Source organism: Phascolarctos cinereus, unplaced genomic scaffold (assembly GCF_003287225.1).
Source record: "Phascolarctos cinereus isolate Bilbo 61053 unplaced genomic scaffold, phaCin_HiC Scaffold_2;HRSCAF=192, whole genome shotgun sequence".
NCBI lineage: Eukaryota > Metazoa > Chordata > Mammalia > Diprotodontia > Phascolarctidae > Phascolarctos > Phascolarctos cinereus.
In genome coordinates, this window is record NW_027555625.1 from 122,774,747 (window position 1) to 122,792,988 (window position 18,242).

An 18,242-nucleotide genomic window follows, 5' to 3' on the forward strand; every position below is an offset into this window, starting at 1 on the left:
TGTAGAAAGGGGCACTTGGATTGAGCTTTGGGGGAAACAACCCAACAAAGGATCTTAAGGATAAAAATTATTTGTAAATCTTAAATTGCTGTGAAAATGTGAGCTTTAAGGCTGCACTTTCTCCCCCTCCCAGTACAGGTTGCTCCTGAATGGTATAGAGGGAAAAGTAGCAGATCAGGATTCAGATGACCAGAGTTCAGATACTGTCTCTGCCACTTACTTGTGTGACCTTGGGCAAGTAATTTAAAATCTCTGGACCTCAATTTTCTCAGTTAAAAAACAAGGGTGTGTCACATTCAGTGACCTCTAAAGTCCCTTCCAGCTTCCATTCCAAAGTATCCATGATACTTTGACATGATACCTCATCCCAAAGGAAAGAACATCCCAGTCCAACCAGCCTGTCTAGTTACTTTAGGCAGCTTTCTTGGGTAGGCTTAGGATATAGGGGGAAGAGTGGCTTAGGCTTGAATAGGCCATTCAGCTGCCTGGCCTGAGGCCATCTACTGACCTGGGTCTGAGAGAGAGTAAAGGAGACAGGGTTGGTTTTGTCTCAATCTTCAATTATTAGAAGGTCAGGCCATCAATAGTAAGGTGAGTAAGCTCTGACCTGTAGTGACTTGCCATCAATCTTGTGAATCAACATGTCTCTCTATCTCTCTCTTTCATTTTCTTCTAACTATCCTAGCCCTTCAGGAGGTAATGTAACTTGTTGAGGGACCAGGAAGCCCAAGGCAAGTCCCAGCTCTGACCCTTAACCTCTTGACTCTGGGGAAAGGGTGTGGACTGTCCTTTCAAGTTTCCTTTTGCAGTAAAGTCAAAGAAGTCACAGAGATGGCTTGTTTGAGGTGGAGTTCCCAAAATGATGTAATCCATGGAAGTATCACTAGTATAAGTGACTACTTGGAAGGGCAGCACATGCTTAGAGTGAAAATTCTGCTCGGTTTAAAGCGTGGCTGTTCCCTTTCTTAATTGTTATGCCTCTATGTGATGTCATTTCCCTTCAACAACCCTAAATGCTTTCACACAACTTGGGTGGGGACACCTCCCTAGATCCTGGAAATATTGTCTGCTGATTTCCTGAATTCCTTGCACAGTCATGAAGAGAGGGGCTAGAGCTGGTGGTTGGCCCTGAGGGAGCTAAGACTTGGATCAATATTTCACAGATTCTTGTTTTCAATGGTGTGGGTTTGCCCTACTCCAGAAGGGTGCAGCAGGCAACCCTTCAATTCTTTCCTCAGTGGATGGTCTTCATGAATTGATAACAATAACAACAAACAATTGCCTGTTGACCCCTGTCTGGTGATGATCCTTTACATGCTTGGCTAAGCTGGTCTTTTGACAAAAGACATAGTCCATCATTGGCTCATACTCACGCTTCTCCAGCTTGGTGGGACCTGACAGAGCCTTGGGCCTGTTGTCTTGGAAGAACCAAGGTCACCTCTCTGCCAGATTGAGGCTTTAGTGGAGGTGACTAATAATGACATTAATAATGTGATGTTCTAGACTCATGATGAAGAATGTTACTCACTTCCGGAGAGATAATTGGTGATCTCAAGTGCAGATTGAAGCATACTTTTTCACTTTATTTTTCTTGCTTTTTTTTGGTAACATGACTAATACAGAAATATGTTTTGCATGACTTCATATGTATAGTGGGTATCATATTTCTTGCCTTCTTGATGAGTTAAGGGGGGTGGAAGGAATGAGAGAATTTGGAACTAAAAATAAAAATAAAATAAACAAACAAATGAATGAAAGAATGAATGAATAAATAAATAAATAATGTTCAGTCGTGATGTCCATTATTCACTTTCAATAGACTGCCTGCCTGGGCTTGTTTTTCCAGTACAGAGACTCACAGTATAGTGGATGGAGTACTGAATTTGGAATCAGAAAGGATGAGCTTTGAATCCTAGCTCAGACGCTTATTAGTTATGTGACCCTGGGTAAGTGACTTTAACTTCTCTAGGTCCATTTCCCCATCTATAAAATGGAGATAATAATAACATCAATCTCACAGGTTGTTGTGAGGCTGAAATAAGATAACAATAATATTATACAATGCTTTATATATAAATACACACTATATAATATGTAATATTTGTACATAACATATTATATTATAATATATTTACATATAATATATAATATTTACATATATTATATAATATTTATTTACAATATAATAATATATACACTTTAAGATTCACAAAGAACTTTACACACGTTATCTCACTGATCCTTACAACAACTCTGTGAGGTAGATACTATTATTATCTCCATTTAACCAATTAAGATATTGAGGCCAAGCAAAATGAAATGATTTGCACAAAGTTTGAACTCTGGTCTATCCTGACTCCAGGTCTAGCTTTTTTATCTACGGCAACCCTTGAAAGCCTTACAGGGCTATATAAATGTTAACCTGTGGTAATATAGTTAGTAAGTGTCCGAAGTGAGATAGTCACACAAATAACTATACTACAAAATATTGTATGAGTATATTGAGAAAAGTAACTTCCCACTACTTTTGCTGGTATTAGTAGTTGTTATTGGAGTGTGCTTCTATTTACACTAACTCATCGTAGTCTAATTCTCCCTATGTTCAATGGCACATGTTAGTGAGATGGCCCATCAGAGGTGAGAGAATTGGTCTGTCCATGTTTACTGAGCAGAAAAAAAGCTCGGGATCACATAGGGGTCCAACCCAGGACCTGGAGGTCATGAACCCACATTTCTGAGCTAGCTAGAAAATGGGGAAGCAATTTAGCTCTAGAATTGATTGGGTTCTAGAGTCAAATAGTGAGGTTGGTGATGGAGAAAAAGACCCCCTCTCAAGTCTGGAGAGTGTAAATTCATTACCAGTAAGAGTAGAATTGGGCATTTTGTACAGTAAGAGCAGAACCAGGCTTCTTATACAGTCATCCTTTGACACTGGTAGGGAATTAGGAGCATAGGAACCCTGCAAATATGAAAAACCAGAGATAACTCTAGGCCCCACACCAAACCTTTATTTTTAATAATTCTGATCATATTTGTTACACAAAATAAGGAAAACAACACATTGTACCTATAAAAAGTTGCAGTTTCTACGAAAGAGAAGTCTGCATCTTGCACGCTCTGGAGAGTCTTTGTAGCTGGTGGTGTAGCTACAGCAACTGCTTCATGGATTTCCTTCTCTTATGAAATATGCAAGATACAGTGGTCACTGTGGAAGAAAACCAAGGGACTGAGTCTGGACCAGAGAGTGACAAAGAGGAGATGTTCCCAAAGAGAGTGAGTATCCTGTAGTTCTTTAGTACACTGAAACTTTCAACAAAAATTAACTGTTTATAATAAATTCATGTATGTATACTTAAGGTAGTAAATGATAAAATAGATGAATAATGTGCAGTATTTATGAGTCACTAATTTTTAAAGTTTTCTTTATACATGCACATCATCTGCATTTTTCTGCAATGTGCAGCAAATCTCCAAAAATTCCCACTTAATTATCGATGGCCAACCCGCAATAACCAAAACCATGAATGGGAAAGCCTTGATTGTCGAGGGATGACTGCACTTTAAATGTGGCCACCAAAAAAAAGCCACCAAAAGAGGTGCTGACTCATCAGTCTAGGGTCGAAGAGAGATAGGTGAGGGGCCTATGGAAGATCAGACTGTGGGCCAGAAAGGAATGGAAGCCTATGGCTCAGAAGGGAGGGAACATCATTGGGAAATATTTATTGACTCAAAGCAATCTTTGCAAGTCCAAAGAGCCCAATGATTTTTATCTTAATTTCATTTCTGTTATTTAAAATTTTTATTTATTTATTTATGATCAGTATTTGTTTTATTTTTATTTCTGTTATTTAAAAATTAGTTTTATTTTTATATCACAGTCATTTTCAGATACAATTCCCTCCTTCCTCCATCATGTCTCACTTCCCCAGTGAACTCTGCCTTGGGCCAAAGAAACTAGTTAAACATAACCAACCAGTCTAGGGGCTTTGACTGAAAGGATACACAAAAGACTGTACCTGTACAGTTACCCCTTCCACATCATGCCTTTCTCTATTGCAGTTTTGATTTATTATGGATCGGCAAAAGAAATTAAATGGGAATTTTTTGTAAGTTTTGCAGAAGCAGCAGACAACACCTGAAAGCCAGCAGACAATCCAGAAAAAGTTTAGAAACTCAGAAATGCATAAAATATATGTACTATCAACATATTTTATCTTTTAATACCATAAAAATTCAGACTTCTTCTCTGGTACAAAGGCAACGCCATAAAGTTTTGCATGGATTTTCTAGATTTCAGGGCTGCCTTCCCCTAACCCCATAATGTGGAAGGGATAACTGTAGTCCCTTCTTCATCTTTCCTGAAAGAAGGGAGGTACATTTCCTTATCTCTTCTCTGGGGCCGAGAATGGTCATTATGGATGACAGTTTATTTTTTTTAGAAATGAAAACAGAATTGGCTTATAACTTTAGTTTCATGAGATGAGGGTAACTAAAACCTGTATTAATGACTTCCTGTAAGAGAAGATACAAGAAGAGATGTACTACCTCCCATTATTTTGTGGAGTTCTGATCCTTACCTACTGGATTCCTACCTGTCCTTCAAAGCATAACTCAAAATTCACCTCTTCCTTGAAGCCTTCTCTGATCCCCTGACTCAGCAATGGTCTTCCTTTCTTGTACTTCTCTAAATGCACAGTATAGTTATTTGTGGGAATTTGCCATTTCCGGCATTTATCGGTCTTGTATCTATCAGCAGGTCCTTAACCCTTCCGAGACTCAGGCAAGCACCTAAAACTATTTCCTAAACTATAGATGGCTTACAACCTGCATCAGTAAGGCATAATGTTGAAATGGAGGTCAGGAAGACTTGAGTTCAAATATGGCCCCAGACACTTACCAGTTGTGACCATGGGCAAATCAATTTGGCCTCTGTTTGCTTCAATTTCCTCACCTATAAAATGGAGATAACAAAAATAGCACCTACTTCCAGAGCTGTCATGGAGATAAAAATGCGATAATATTTGTAAAGCACTTTGTAAACCATGAAGTGCTATGTAAATGCCAGCTACCATGATCATGATTATTTTAGGACCCATTACTTTATTAAAGTCTGCACTGGAGTCTTCCTCCGCTGTTTCCTCATAATGTGAAGGTAATCCAGAGTCCATGGGCTCATAGGCCTCTAGCTGGAAGGGACCTCTACTTATCTGGTCCAGTCCTCTCATTTCGTATATGAGGAAACTGAGGCACTAAAAGACTTGCCTGATATCACATAGGGGCTAAGTGTCAGAATGGAATTTGACCCTATATCATCTGACTCCTAATTTGGCATTTTCCATTATGCCACACTGGTCTATACCAGTGAAGAGGGAGCATCTACCCTGATGAAAATTGTGGATCCTTCAAGTATGTATGCTTTCATGATGAATATAAATACTGTATCGTAATAAATAGTAATCACTGCAAATTATACCAATGTATGACCTTAAAGGTCTCTTATAGCTCAGAGGTTTTGTTAGCACATTTCAGTGTGAAATAGTTTAGAAGTGTTTTATGGACACTGCTTTCTGGTCTTCAGTTTTCTCAACTGTAAAATAATAATAATGAGAATAATATTTGATTTGGATCTGTGATTTGATTGCTATGGGGAACCTCAGGTGATAAAGCTCTCTCTACCAATTAATCAATAATCAACAAGCATTTATTAAATGTCTGCTACATACCAGAACCATGCTAGATGCTGGGAATACAAAAAATGAAACAATCTGTGCTCTCAAGGGACTGGCCAGGGGACACCATGTGTGTGCGTGTACACTATACAGAAATTATATACATAGAACAAGTAAAAATAAATTCAAGGTAGTTAAACACAAAGAAAGTTCCCCACTGCCATGCTTTGAGAGGGAGGGTGCTAATTGTTGGGGGAGGGGGACAGGAAAGAGTTTCTGCCAAGTTTCTCAAGCTGCATCATGAAGGAAGTGAGGGATTCTATGAGAAGTAACGAGGTGAAGAGGGAGGTATTACAAGGATAGGAGACAGCAGGTACAAAGGCCCAGATCCAGAAAATCGTGTAAAGGAGAAACCAGTGCAGATCACTACTGGGCTCAATAATTTAGTCTCAGAGAATTACCTAGGGCGCCCAGAGGTCTTATGACTTGCTCAGGGTCACACGATCAGTACATATCAGATGTGCTACTTGAACCGAGCTGCCCAATATCTGGCAAAATTTAAATTATCTTTAAGGTTTGGAAGGTATTTTACATACATGATCTTATTTGAGCTTTATGATAACCCAGTGACCTCAGTAGTATAGGAAGAATTATCTCCATCTTACAGATGAGGGACCTAAGGTTTAGAGAAATTAAACAATTTGCTCACAATCACACAGATAGTAAGTGAGAGAGGCAGGATTCAAACTCAGGTCTTGCTGACTCCAAAATATTTGTACTACTAAATCCAATGGACCTAAGACAGTCTCCTCTGTCCTTCACTCAAGTTCTTTGGCCATCAGTCAGGGAGGAAGTTCTTTCTCCCCATTGTACAGATTCACCCCGTGAGGCTCCATCAGGTGAAGCCATTGTGCAGTGGAATTCAAAGGAGTGAGCCGCCATGCTGGGAAAAGAGCCCAGGCCTCTCGGGTACACACAGTCCAAGCCTCCGTCTGTGACTAGGATCGACTGCTAGGCAATGCCAAAGAGTTAAAAATAGATTTTGAAAACAAAACAAAACTTTCTGCCTAGGGAGGTGTTGGCTGGTGGAGGCTCCAAAGTTCTATTCCTGGCCCTCCTGTTGATTTGTGGTATGACCTTGGGGAAGCTGCCCTGACGCGCAGTTTCTGTTTTTTCATCTGCAGTGCTGAGGGAAGAATATGGGCTTGCCTCCCAGGGACAGGGTCAGAAGCTGGGCCAGCCTTCTACAGAAACAGAGACAGCAGCCTCTTACCTGGTGCTATTTTATAGGGGTGAGGAAGGGGGATAACCCCCAAATATCACTTCTGGCATCTCCTAGAGAGGTGGTAGAAAGGCCTGGGAGTTAGGAGGCCAGGGCTGGTGTTCTGCCTTGTGACCTTGAGCAAACCAGTCTCTCTGCATTTTAGTTTCCTAACCACCTCTGTTTAAAATGAAAAGTTTGGGAGATATTAACTTCTAAGGTCTCATGCATCCCTAGATCAAGGGGCCTGTGACCCATTCAATGAAGCGCACAAGGTGTTCTTTTCAATGCAGATACAGTGGGCAGAGTTCAAGCACTAAGTCAGCATTCATACTTTAGTGAATCACATTACTTTTCTCTTAATTGCAAAATGATATATATAGTCCACAGAGGAGAAGAAGGATAATTTTGGTGCAGGAGATAGACCTGAAGTGGTATACTTTGGGCAGCCACAGGAACTGGGTGGTTTGGGAAGAGGAAGGTGAGGGAAATGCCCCCCTTTTTTGCCTTAGAGGGGCCGTGTGGTATAGAAAAAGTTGTCTTGGGCTTGACCTGAGGTTAGGAAACCTAGATTTAAATCTGGCCTCTGAAAATTCCAACCTGTAAGACCTTAGACAAGTAAATTCATATCTTGTAGCCTCAGTTTCCCTATATATAAAAATGGGGCTAGATACGAGGACTACCTACCCCATAGGATTATTGTGAGAAGAACGTTTTGTCAGCTTTAAGGCACTTGTTGATTTTGCAGTTGCTCGTCCTTTGTTCTCAAAGAGGACCAATGACGTCATGTGTGTATGTCTTGACTTGTACAGGAATTGGATCTGAATGAGACAGAGCTGCAAAAAGTCATCAGCCTTGCTCTCTCCTCCAGGGTCATCAAAGTCCAGCGACTAGACAAAGGTCAAGACAACTGGCAATGGCCCAGGATGTGGTGGATGACCTTGGCCTTTCTAAATTGAGGTCTTTCCCAGGTCTCAGTTTGTCAGAGGCAACACCCATTCAATGACAAAGGGCTAAGTAAGAATTGAGAAAAAGATAGCCCAATTTACCATCCCAAAGGCACTACAGATTGATAGAGTAACCTCAGTTCCTTCTGTTGGAAGGGTTACTGGTCATAAATCTAGGTTTAATCCATATCACTCATATCCACGCTCCAGTTAGTAGCCAAAGAGATAATTCTAAAGTTTAGTCCTTGGCTTTGTGACTCCCCTGTTTTAAAAGCCCCAGTGGTTCCCAAATTGTTATGACCAGCACAGCTCCCTACTGCATGAGGCTGCCTCTTGTTAGGAAAGGTTTCCAGAGCAGTTACCAATGGAGCTGAACCTTGAAGAAAACTGGACATTCTAAGAAAAGGAGATAGGAGGAAGAGCATTCCAGGGGTGTGGAGCGGCTGGCCTGTACAAAAGCATGGCAGCAGAAGGAGGAATGCTGAGTCTGAAGAATAAGCAGGGCAGTTTTAGTAGTCCTGCAACACGTGTTTTAAAGCAGTCAGTCAGTCAAATAGTCGGTCAACTATCATTATTTAAGTGACTACTATGGGCCAGGCATCATACTAAGTGCTGGGGATACAAAGAAAGGTAAAAGATAGTCTCTGCAGTCAAGGACCACATAGGCTAAGGGAGGAGACAACAGGCAAACAACTATATACAAATAAAATATATACAGGGTAAATTGGTGATAATGTGAGAGTGAAGTCATTAAAATAAAGGATTGCGAAAAGCTTCCTGCAGAAGGTGCGATTTTATCTGTGCCCTGAAGGAACAGGGAGATGGAGATGTGGAGAGAGAGAGAGAGAGAGAGAGAGAGAGAGAGAGAGAGAGAGAGAGAGAGAGAGAGAGAGAGAGAGAGAGAGAGAGTGTTCCAGCAGCTCCAAGTGGGGAAATGGAGTGTTTTGTGCCAAGAGCAGCAGAGAACCCCACATCACTGAATGGAAGTGTATAGAGAGGGGAGTAAGGTGTAAAGTAGACTAGCAAGGCAGGAAGGACTCAGGAAGGACTTTGAAAGCCAGACACAGGGTTTTATATTTGGTCCTGGAAGTAATAGGGAGCCGTGGGAGTTTATTGAAAAAGGGGGTGGAGGGGTGGTGTGGTCAGTCTTGACCAAGCAGAAGATTATTGCAATCCTTTAGGTGTGAGGTAACAAGTGCTTGCACCAGGGTGGTAGCAGTGTTGTTGGGAAAGTAAATCTAAGTTGTCATTAGGTTCTGCTACTATTGCCTGTGTGACCTTGGACAAGTCACTTAATTTCCCTGAATCGCTGTTTTTGCGTGTGAGAGGCTAGACTAGATGACTTTGAAGATCCCTTCAAACTCTAGATCTTTGTTTCTTTGACCCTGGTAATGCCGCCTCGGGCCATGAGAACTCTTCTTCATCTTCATTTATCCTTCCATAAGAGGAGCCTTTTAGATGCAGCATTCCTATTTACCAAAATATCTGGTTTTGTGTATAGGTGTTCGTGGGGAGAGATACCACTTGGTCATGGAAAGAAAAAGGAATTCTGGTGAAATGCTTAGAGATCTTTGGAACAAAGTGCCTTCCCAGGGCTGAAACACATAAGCACTTTGGAATATCATTCATGTGTACTTTCCTTTGTGAAGCAAATGCAATTTTGTAGGACTTAGAGCCGGAAGGGACCCCAGAAATCATCAAGTCCAACCCTGACATTCTATGGAGGAGAAAAATTGTGGCCCACAGAGTTTAAGTGACTTGCCCAACGTCCCACAGAGAATAAATAGCACAGCTAGAATTCACACTTAGGTCTTTGAACTCCAAATCCAATACTCTTTCCATCACATCTCCCTTGCCTCTTTTCCATAAACCTGTTGGGTGTTGGGGTACAATTTTATTTGGGAAAGCAACCTTTGCAGAATTTGATAAGGGATAGACGGGTTGTGGTTTGCTCTTACGTCCTCAGACAAGGCCACCCCAGGCCCCAGGAAGGGAGTAGGGGCAGGTTCCCAGAAACATTGCAAAATGGTGTTGAAAGCTAGTCTACCAATGGCAATAAAGGCCATTTCCTCCACCTCTTCGTGAATAACTTCTGCTTTTAGATTTCCTAATGAGCAGAACTGGACACTGCTTTACTGTTGAAAAGCAGCCAACTCATCAAACACTACAGCAAAAACAACAAAATACAGCATATGCCACTAAAATCAAGGGTCAGGTGTGACAAGCTGTGAGAGGCCTCCCCTGAGAAGGTTGCCCTCTATTCATTTCGGGTAGCTCATTGGAGTCAAATCTCAGCATGGGCTCATAGGATTTAGATTTGGAAGGGACACTGCAGATGTCCCCAAACCACCCCTCCTCCTGCCATGTTACAGACGGGTTGAGGCCGAGATTGGGGGCTTCTTCACTTTTTGCTACTTGAGCAAAAAGTAGCTATCTATAGGGAAAACCTATTGGCTCGCCACAGTAGTAAGTCACAGAAACAAAGAATATTAGAAGAATCCTCTCTTTTGACATCTCGAAGAAGCTGAGACCCAGAGATCAGAAGGATTTGCCCAAGATCACACAGTAAGTTAGCGATAGAAGAGAATTAGAAGCCAAGTCTCCTGGTTCCTTGTCTAGTAACAACACCATGGCGTCTCTGTTGTACCCTCTGGGTGATACTTTTAGTGTGCTTTGGGCACACAGCTGAGCTCCAAGTCCTATCATCATATTAAAGTGTCTGAAAAACTCTGTTGTTCTTAAAGTCTCAGAACTCCCACCTCTCCAATCCAATCCAATCCAGTTCAGATATTCATCAAGCTTCTTAAAAGGCTTGTTTTTGCTATTCTATGACCAGTACCTACTACAGGGCCTTGCACCTAGTAAGTGCCTAATAAATGTTGATTGGTTGATTGTTAAATGTTCACCACCTGGAAGGGACTGAGAAAGGCACTGGGGATGCCAAAAAAAAAAATCAATAGAGCCCTTGCTCTTCAAGCCCAACTACTATGCCTAGGTACAAGAAAATAACTATAATACAAGTTATTTTGCAATTCAGGACAAGAGAGGTCAAAGAGAGGTTTGAGGAAGATTGAAACAGGGAGAGGAATAAAGGAAAGCTTTATAGCAACTGACATTTCTATCAAGCTTTGAAGTTTACAAGTCTATTTTCCTCATAGAAACCCTGTGATGGAGGTAATTTGGATTATCATCTCCATTTCATAGATTTAAAAAAAAACCACTGAGGCTAAGAGAGAGGGTAGATGGCTTGCCCAAGGCAACACAGTTAGCAGGACCAGGATACAAACCAAAGTCACTTGGTGCTAGGGGTAACCAACTCTCTTTCCACCCTGCCCAAAGGAAGTGGTGTTTCACATTGTCAGGAAGTTTCTGCTCCCTGTGCTAGCTTGTAGGGATCTCTCCCTTGGTAATGCTCCTCCAGCTCCAATTCTGGAGGACTTGTCTTGGGCTTCCAATTTCATTCCAGTTATCTGAATCCACATGATTTACCTAGAGCAGGGGCAGGGAGTCTTCAGCCTCAAGGCCACATGTGGCCCTCTAGGTCCTCAAGTGTGGCTCTTTGACTCAATCTAAACTTCACAGAACATATCTGTTCCCCACCTCCCCTGAAGAGTGTTAAAGGGCAAATGTATTTGTTTGTAATATACTTTAAAAAGTTGAACCCCCTTCCCATGAGCATCGGAAAACTTGGCTTGATGGTTCCAGAAGTAGGCTGAGAGTCTAGGGAAAATTCTTACTTGTGAGAACTGTTTGATTGTGTGAACTGGATAAGGTCATCTGACATCTCTGGGCTGAACTTGTCTGCTAGGAAGCCAGGAAAAATCAACCTCCAATAAGCCATGGTCCAGTGGGTCTTGGGCTTCCTTGGTGAAATGGAATACTTTATAGTAAATGCAGAGAATGGGAGCACTGCAAAGAACTTCAAAGATCACCTAATCCAACTAGTGCCAAAGACTGGAAAGACTTGACTCTGGATCCAGAAGGCCTGTGTTCAAATCCTACCTCTGAAATTCCTTAACTGTGACTTTAATTAAGTTGCTTAATGTCACTGGGCCTCAGTTTCCTTAACTGTAAAATGAACAAGTTGGACTTCAGGGGGAGGGAACCCTCAGCCTCAAGGCCACACATGGCCCTCTAGGTCCTCAAGTGTAGCCCTTTGACTGAATCCAAACTTCACAGAACAAATCTTTAAAGGATTCAGTCAAAGGGCTGCACTTGAGGACCTAGAGGGCCACGTGGGGCCTCGAGGCTGCAGGTTCCCCACCCCTGGACCAGATAGCCCCAAAGACCTTCTCTAGCTTGAAGACTAGAATTGCGTTCATTCTGCACCTGAGGTCCACTTGCTTTAGGTCAAACTGAAAAGTGAGCTAGCAGAGTTGGAATTTGAACCAGGTTCTTCTGACTCCCAATCCAGCCCTTTCCACTGTAACATGTCACTTCAATAAGTATAACCTTGCTGTTGTTGCTCAGTCATTTCAGTCTTATCCGACTCTTCATGACTCCACTTGGGCTTTTCTTGGCAGAGATACTGCAGTGGTTGGCCATTTCCTTCTCCAGCTCATTGTATAGATGAGGAAACTGAGGCAAACAGGGTGAAGTGACTTGCCCAAGGTCACACAGCTAGTAAGTGTCTGAGGCCAGGTGCTCCATCCATTGTGCCACTGGGCCCAAAACATAACCTTACCCAGCCCAGAGTCTCAGATTTAGAAAGACCTCACAGGACACGGAGTCCTACCCACCCATATCTAGAGAATTCTCACCATGACATCCCTGCCAAGTGGTCATCCCGCCTCTCCTAGGAAATGTCCAGTGACAGAAATCTGCCCCCTCACAAGGCGGCCCATCCCATTTTTGGATAGGCTTTGCTGTTAGGAAGTTTTTTCTTGTAGCGAGCTGAAAGCTGCCTCTCTGTCACTTCTACCCATTGCTCTCAGTTCTGAGTCCAAATCAAACAAATCTATTTATTCCCTCTTCCCATGACAACCCATCGAATTGCATGAGGACCGTGATAATATTCCCTTCTAATTCTTCTCCAGGCTAAACACTTTGCAGACAAGAAAACTGGAACTCAGAACAAAAAGCTTTGTGGAACCGTTGAAACAAAGCTCAGCTCTCTAGACTGTGGGAGTATCTTTTTTCCAGTATACTAAAGGCCAACTAGGTAGGGATATATTTTAGGAAAGAAAGTCTTCCTCATGTCCTTCCTCTTGCTCTTCAAAAATAGCACCACTTAGTTGAACACTTGCTCTCATGTGTAAGGTCATCATGGTAGAATGGGAGAGATCTCAGAGCCCAAGACCGATACCTGAGGACCCAGAAATTTCAAGTGACTGGCCCAGGCTCACATAGCTAAGTGTGTGCCTAAGCCAGGGTTTGAACCCTCTTCTCTTGATTCCATCTCCTAGGATCGGGGAGATAGCTCAAAAGGGAGGGGGCAGAAATAGGGTCCTCACGGCTATATTTTCTTTAACCCTCCACACCTATGGATCCCTCCCCACTTCCCTTTTCTTCCCATTGAAAAAGGAAGTGGCCATGGGGTGATGTCGTCGTGGGCATGAATGTCATCACTTTCTGGATTTGAGGTAGGTAAGGCTTCTCTGACAGTCAGTTCAAGCCCCTCCCTCAACATTGTATGTGGTTAACCTCTCAGCCTCTCCTCCCGGACACACACACCCTGGTGTGAGACAACTTCTTGTCTACAAGGAGGACCTTCCCCTGCTCTATGAACACCTCTGGTCTCTTTGCTGACTCAAGATTTTGACTGTGCTCACGAGCCTACCTCTCTCTCTCTCTCTCTCTCTCTCTCTCTCTCTCTCTCTCTCTCTCTCTTTCCCCTTCCCTCCCTCCTTCCCTCCCTCTCTTTCTAGCTCTCTCATTCCCTGTTCTCTCTTTATGGGATGGGTGTGTCATTTTAATAAATCTTCCACCTTCCCCCTAAATCCTTTTCCTTTTACAGCCCAAGGGCCAACCCAGTCTATGTTTTCGTAGGTGACTAGAGGAAAGAAGGTCACATTCCACATCTGTGGGTGAGGAGGCTACCCGCACTATTTCAGTCCATCAGGGTGGGCAAGTGGTCAGACTTCCAGCTGACATGATTGTAGAGGGGAAGGAAGCTGATGGATTGTTTGTGTGATATTCCCATAGTTCCGAAAAGGCCAGATAAAAAAAAAACAGTTTCCTGAAATGTGATTTGATAGGTATGTTCCTTCCCTCCAACAATTCAGATTACAACCCATCAATGCCCTCTTATACTGTGGTTCTCTTGTCCATGTTTTCCTATAAATCTTCCATGGGGTTAGGAGGAGTATAAACTAATATTCTGGAGGTCCTCATGGGTACTTGTGGATCACGCAGGCTGGCCATTGGTAATACCAGCACACCTTCTTTTTGGATCATTCATATCTGATTACACTGCTTACATGGCTTCTCTTACCTCATCCTTCCTTGTTAACGTGTTGTAGATTATTGACAAGCACCATGAATCCCTCCATTGCCCTTTGGGTGACCCTCAATAGTAATTCATTAGAGACTGGTATTACATGACTGGAAGTCATGCATCACTGAAAGAAGAATACTGTTATGAAGATGGGCTTTTGTTTTGGGGAGAAATTTGGGATCATTAAAAGCATTGCTCCATTTCCCCAAGGCAATCCATCCCATTCATCTCCTCCTTTTCCAGTTCTGGGCCCAGCTCTTTTTAGTCTTTCTGTGTGAACATTTAGGCCAAACTATTTTTGTTGTTGGTTTTTGTCTTTTGCTAGGCAATGGGGTTAAGTGACTTGCCCAGGGTTACACAGCCAGTGAGTGTCAAGTGTCTGAGGCCAGATTTGAACTCAGGTCCTCCTGACTCCAGGGCCAGGGCTCTATCCACTGTACCACCTACCTGCCCCAGGCCAAACTATTTTTGAGGGATTACAAACCCCACTTAGGAGGCTCTTTATTGTCAGTCTGTGCCTGCTATGTGCCAGGCACTGCGCTAAGTTCTGAGGATACAAAGAAAGTCAAAAGACAGTCTCTGCTCTTAAGGAGCTCACCATCTAATGAGAGAGACAACGTGAAGACAACTTTGGACAATGAAGCTATATATAGGATACACTGGAGAAAATTAAGAGAGAGAAGGCATTAGAATTAAAAGGGATTGGGAGAGGCTTCCTATGGAAGGTGGAATTTTAGTTGAGACTTGAAGGAAGCCAGGGAATCCAGGAGGCAGAGATGAGAAGGGAGAGAAGTCCAGGCATGGAGGACAATCAGAGAAAATGCCCAGAGCTGGCAGATTTAACATCTAATTTGAGATATAAGAAAGAGGCCAGTATCATTGGATCACATAGTACATGGGGTATGAGATGTAATAAAACTGGAAAGGAGAGGCAGGTTATAAAGGTTATAAAGGGCTTTGAATGCCAAACAAAGGATTTTACATTTGATCCTGGAGGTGATTAGGAGACACTGGAGTTTACTGAACTAGGAGAAGGTCAGATGTCCAGACCTGCGCTTTAGCAACATCACTTTGACAGAGGAGTGGAGGGTGAACTGGAGACTTGAAGAAGAGAAACCAACCAGCAGGCTATTCTAATAGTCCAGGAATATGGTGATAAGGTCCTACACCATCATGGTGGCAATGTCGGAAGGGCATACATGGGAGATGTTGCAAAGGTGAAATCAATAGGCCTTGGCAATAGATTGGATATAGGGGGTGAGAGATAGTGAGGAGTTGAGGATGACCCTAGGTTTCAAGCCTGGGTAACTGGGAGTGAAGTGGTACCCAGAAGATTGACCAGAAAGTTTGGAAGAGGGGAGGGTTGGAGGGTAAAGATAATGAGCTCAGTTTTGGACATGTTCCAGTATTCAATGCAAATAGTATATTGCCACCCACAAAGAAGATGAAAGGGTTAATAATGATGCTTCATACTTATATAGCATTTTAAGGTTTCCTTACAACAGTCCAATGAGGTGGGTAGTATAAATGTTATCATTATTATTGTGATAATTATCCTCATCTCACATAGGAGGAAGATGAGGTTCAGAGGACTTGCCCAGTCCCACAGCCAGCACTCACTGGAGCCAGGATGTGAAGTTAGATTGCTTCAGTCCAAAGCCCATGATTTTTCTACTGTGTTGTACTGTACCACTGCACACCATACTAAATGACATTTATACTATACTATACTGCTTCCCCATAATAATTTTCATTTCTATAATATGTTAAGGATGACAAATTGCATTCCTCCTAATGGCCCCACAAGGCAGGTAGGGCAAAGACTACGATCTCCACTTTACAGATGAGGAAGTTAATGGGGATAGACCTGCCTACAGTCACACATCTGGTGAGTACTAGAGTGAAGAATCCAGAAAAAGAAACGCTCACCTTCATGACCTGCCAACACCTGTGTGTTCCCAGGCCCTACTGTGCGTGCCTTTGAAGCCAACCCAAACCCACTGAGAAATTCAGTTGGGTTATTTAGGAACCAATCACAAAGGAAATTAGAGAAAGCCAACCATCAGCATAGGTTCTGACCAGTCATTTGATAGTCTTGCTCAAAAACATTCAGTGGATCCCTATTAACCAACAAATACGGCATATATTCTTTAATCTAGATCCTTTCCAGCCCATCTCTCACTATGTAAAGTCATTGAAATCATCATTGTTGTCCTCATCATGATCATCAATTTCCTTCAGGAAATTGCCCTAGTTTTTCTAGACTTCTTGCTATTCTCTGAACCTGTTTAAACTTACCTGCTTTTGTGCCCACTGCTGGGAGGAGAGATGGTATAATGGAAGGAGCCCTGGATTTGGAATCAGGAAGCCTGGCTCTGAATTTTGTTTTGTATTCCACTCACTAGCTGTCTTGTATAGGGTTAAGTGCTTTCCCTCAATAAGGATAGGTGGCCTCAATGGGAATAGGGGTAAGACGAGAGGACTGGGCAACTTGGAAGAAGGACTGGATTTGGAGTCAGGTGACTTCTGTCCAGATCCTGTTCAACCTCGGGTCTCTTAATTTCTCCTGGCTTTTGGCAGATGTTCTCATGTGTAAAATGGAGCAATAGACTATCAGGGCTCCTTAAACTTTTTTCACTTGAGACCCCTTTTCCAGTTTCAGCAGCATTGTCGCTGTTGTGTGGCATGATGGCGTGCACAGTGCAAAGTGTACGTGCTTTGTGTTCAGAACCAAGGCTGCAGTGAAGCTGTGCAGTGCCATACGGGCAAGTGCTGCCAGAAACACCTCAGATTCAGTACGTGTTTGATTTTTAATTAATTTTCTGTCTTTGTGCACTCAGAAACCTTTGGCTGTTGCCAAATGTTGGGGTTGTAGATTATCTTAAAGGTCTTTTCTCATTCTAAATCCTAAGAACAACATCTTATGCCAGGACAGCGAAGTGGTGCAGTGGGTAGAGCTCTGGGCCTGGAGTCAGGAAAACCTCAGTTCAAATCTAGCCTCAGATACTTACTAGCTAGCTGTGTGACCCTAGGCAAGTCACTTAACCTCTACAGTTTCCTCCATTGTAAAATGGAGATAACAACAGCACCTTCCTCAAAGGGTCATTGTGAGGATCAACCGGTCTGATATTTGCAAAGCACTTAGCGCAGTGCCCAGGACACACTGGGCACCATATAAATTCCTATTCCCTCCTATGCCTACAAGGACTTTGTGCACAGCAAAATCCTACCCCATTCTTCAATGCTTAATTCAATTAAATTCATAGAATGTTGGAGCTGGAAGAGATGAGAGCTCTCAGTCCAATGGCCTCATTTGCGGAATGGGGGAAATGAGGTATACAGACATCGGGTGACTTGCCCAGGTACACATGGAGAAAGGAAGCATTGGACTAAGTCCCTTGACTCCCTGTTCAGAGCTTTATTCTTCTAAGCCGTCAAAATTCACATTTAGCCCCTAATGGATTTGGCCTCTGACTAAATCCGTTTTTGTTCAAAGCAATAGATTGCAGTGGGTATGCTGACAAATATTAAACATCTGGCTCCTGAAAAACAACAACAACAACAACATACTTTTCAATTTAACCTGCATTATTCATATTTTTCTCCATCACTTTAAGTCTAGACGATCAATGAAACAATAAATCAAGCTGCAATTTGTAGCATTTGCAGATTTCCAAAGTGTAAACGCTCATACTAAAAATTTAACAATCAGCTCTGGCTCCAGCATACGCCTGATTGCCATCCACAAGTTGATCTGAGGGGCAGCTAGGTGATGCAGTGGATGGAGCACTGGCCCTGGAGTCAGGGGGACCTGAGCTCAAATCTGGACTCAGACGCTTGACACTCACTGGCTGTGTAACCCTGGGCAAGTCACTTAACCCCACTTGCCTCATCAAAAAAAAAAGCACAAGTTAATCTGGAAGCCTTTA

The 18,242-nt window shown here is 42.6% G+C and overlaps 1 long non-coding RNA gene across 3 annotated transcripts in view; it reads left to right on the top strand.

Moving 5' to 3' along the window:
• Positions 1-18,242, top strand: part of LOC110207618 (uncharacterized) — a 57,324-nt gene that overhangs the window by 10,935 nt on the left and 28,147 nt on the right. The window contains exons 2-4 of one of the 3 annotated variants that reach the window (XR_002324247.2): positions 1,847-1,946; positions 3,078-3,273; positions 12,914-12,998. This is a non-coding gene — a long non-coding RNA (uncharacterized LOC110207618). Of the gene's footprint in view, positions 1-1,846; positions 1,947-3,077; positions 3,274-7,742; positions 8,633-12,913; positions 12,999-18,242 lie in introns of those variants that run through there. The other 2 variants (XR_002324246.2, XR_013484579.1) reach the window with 2 other exon arrangements.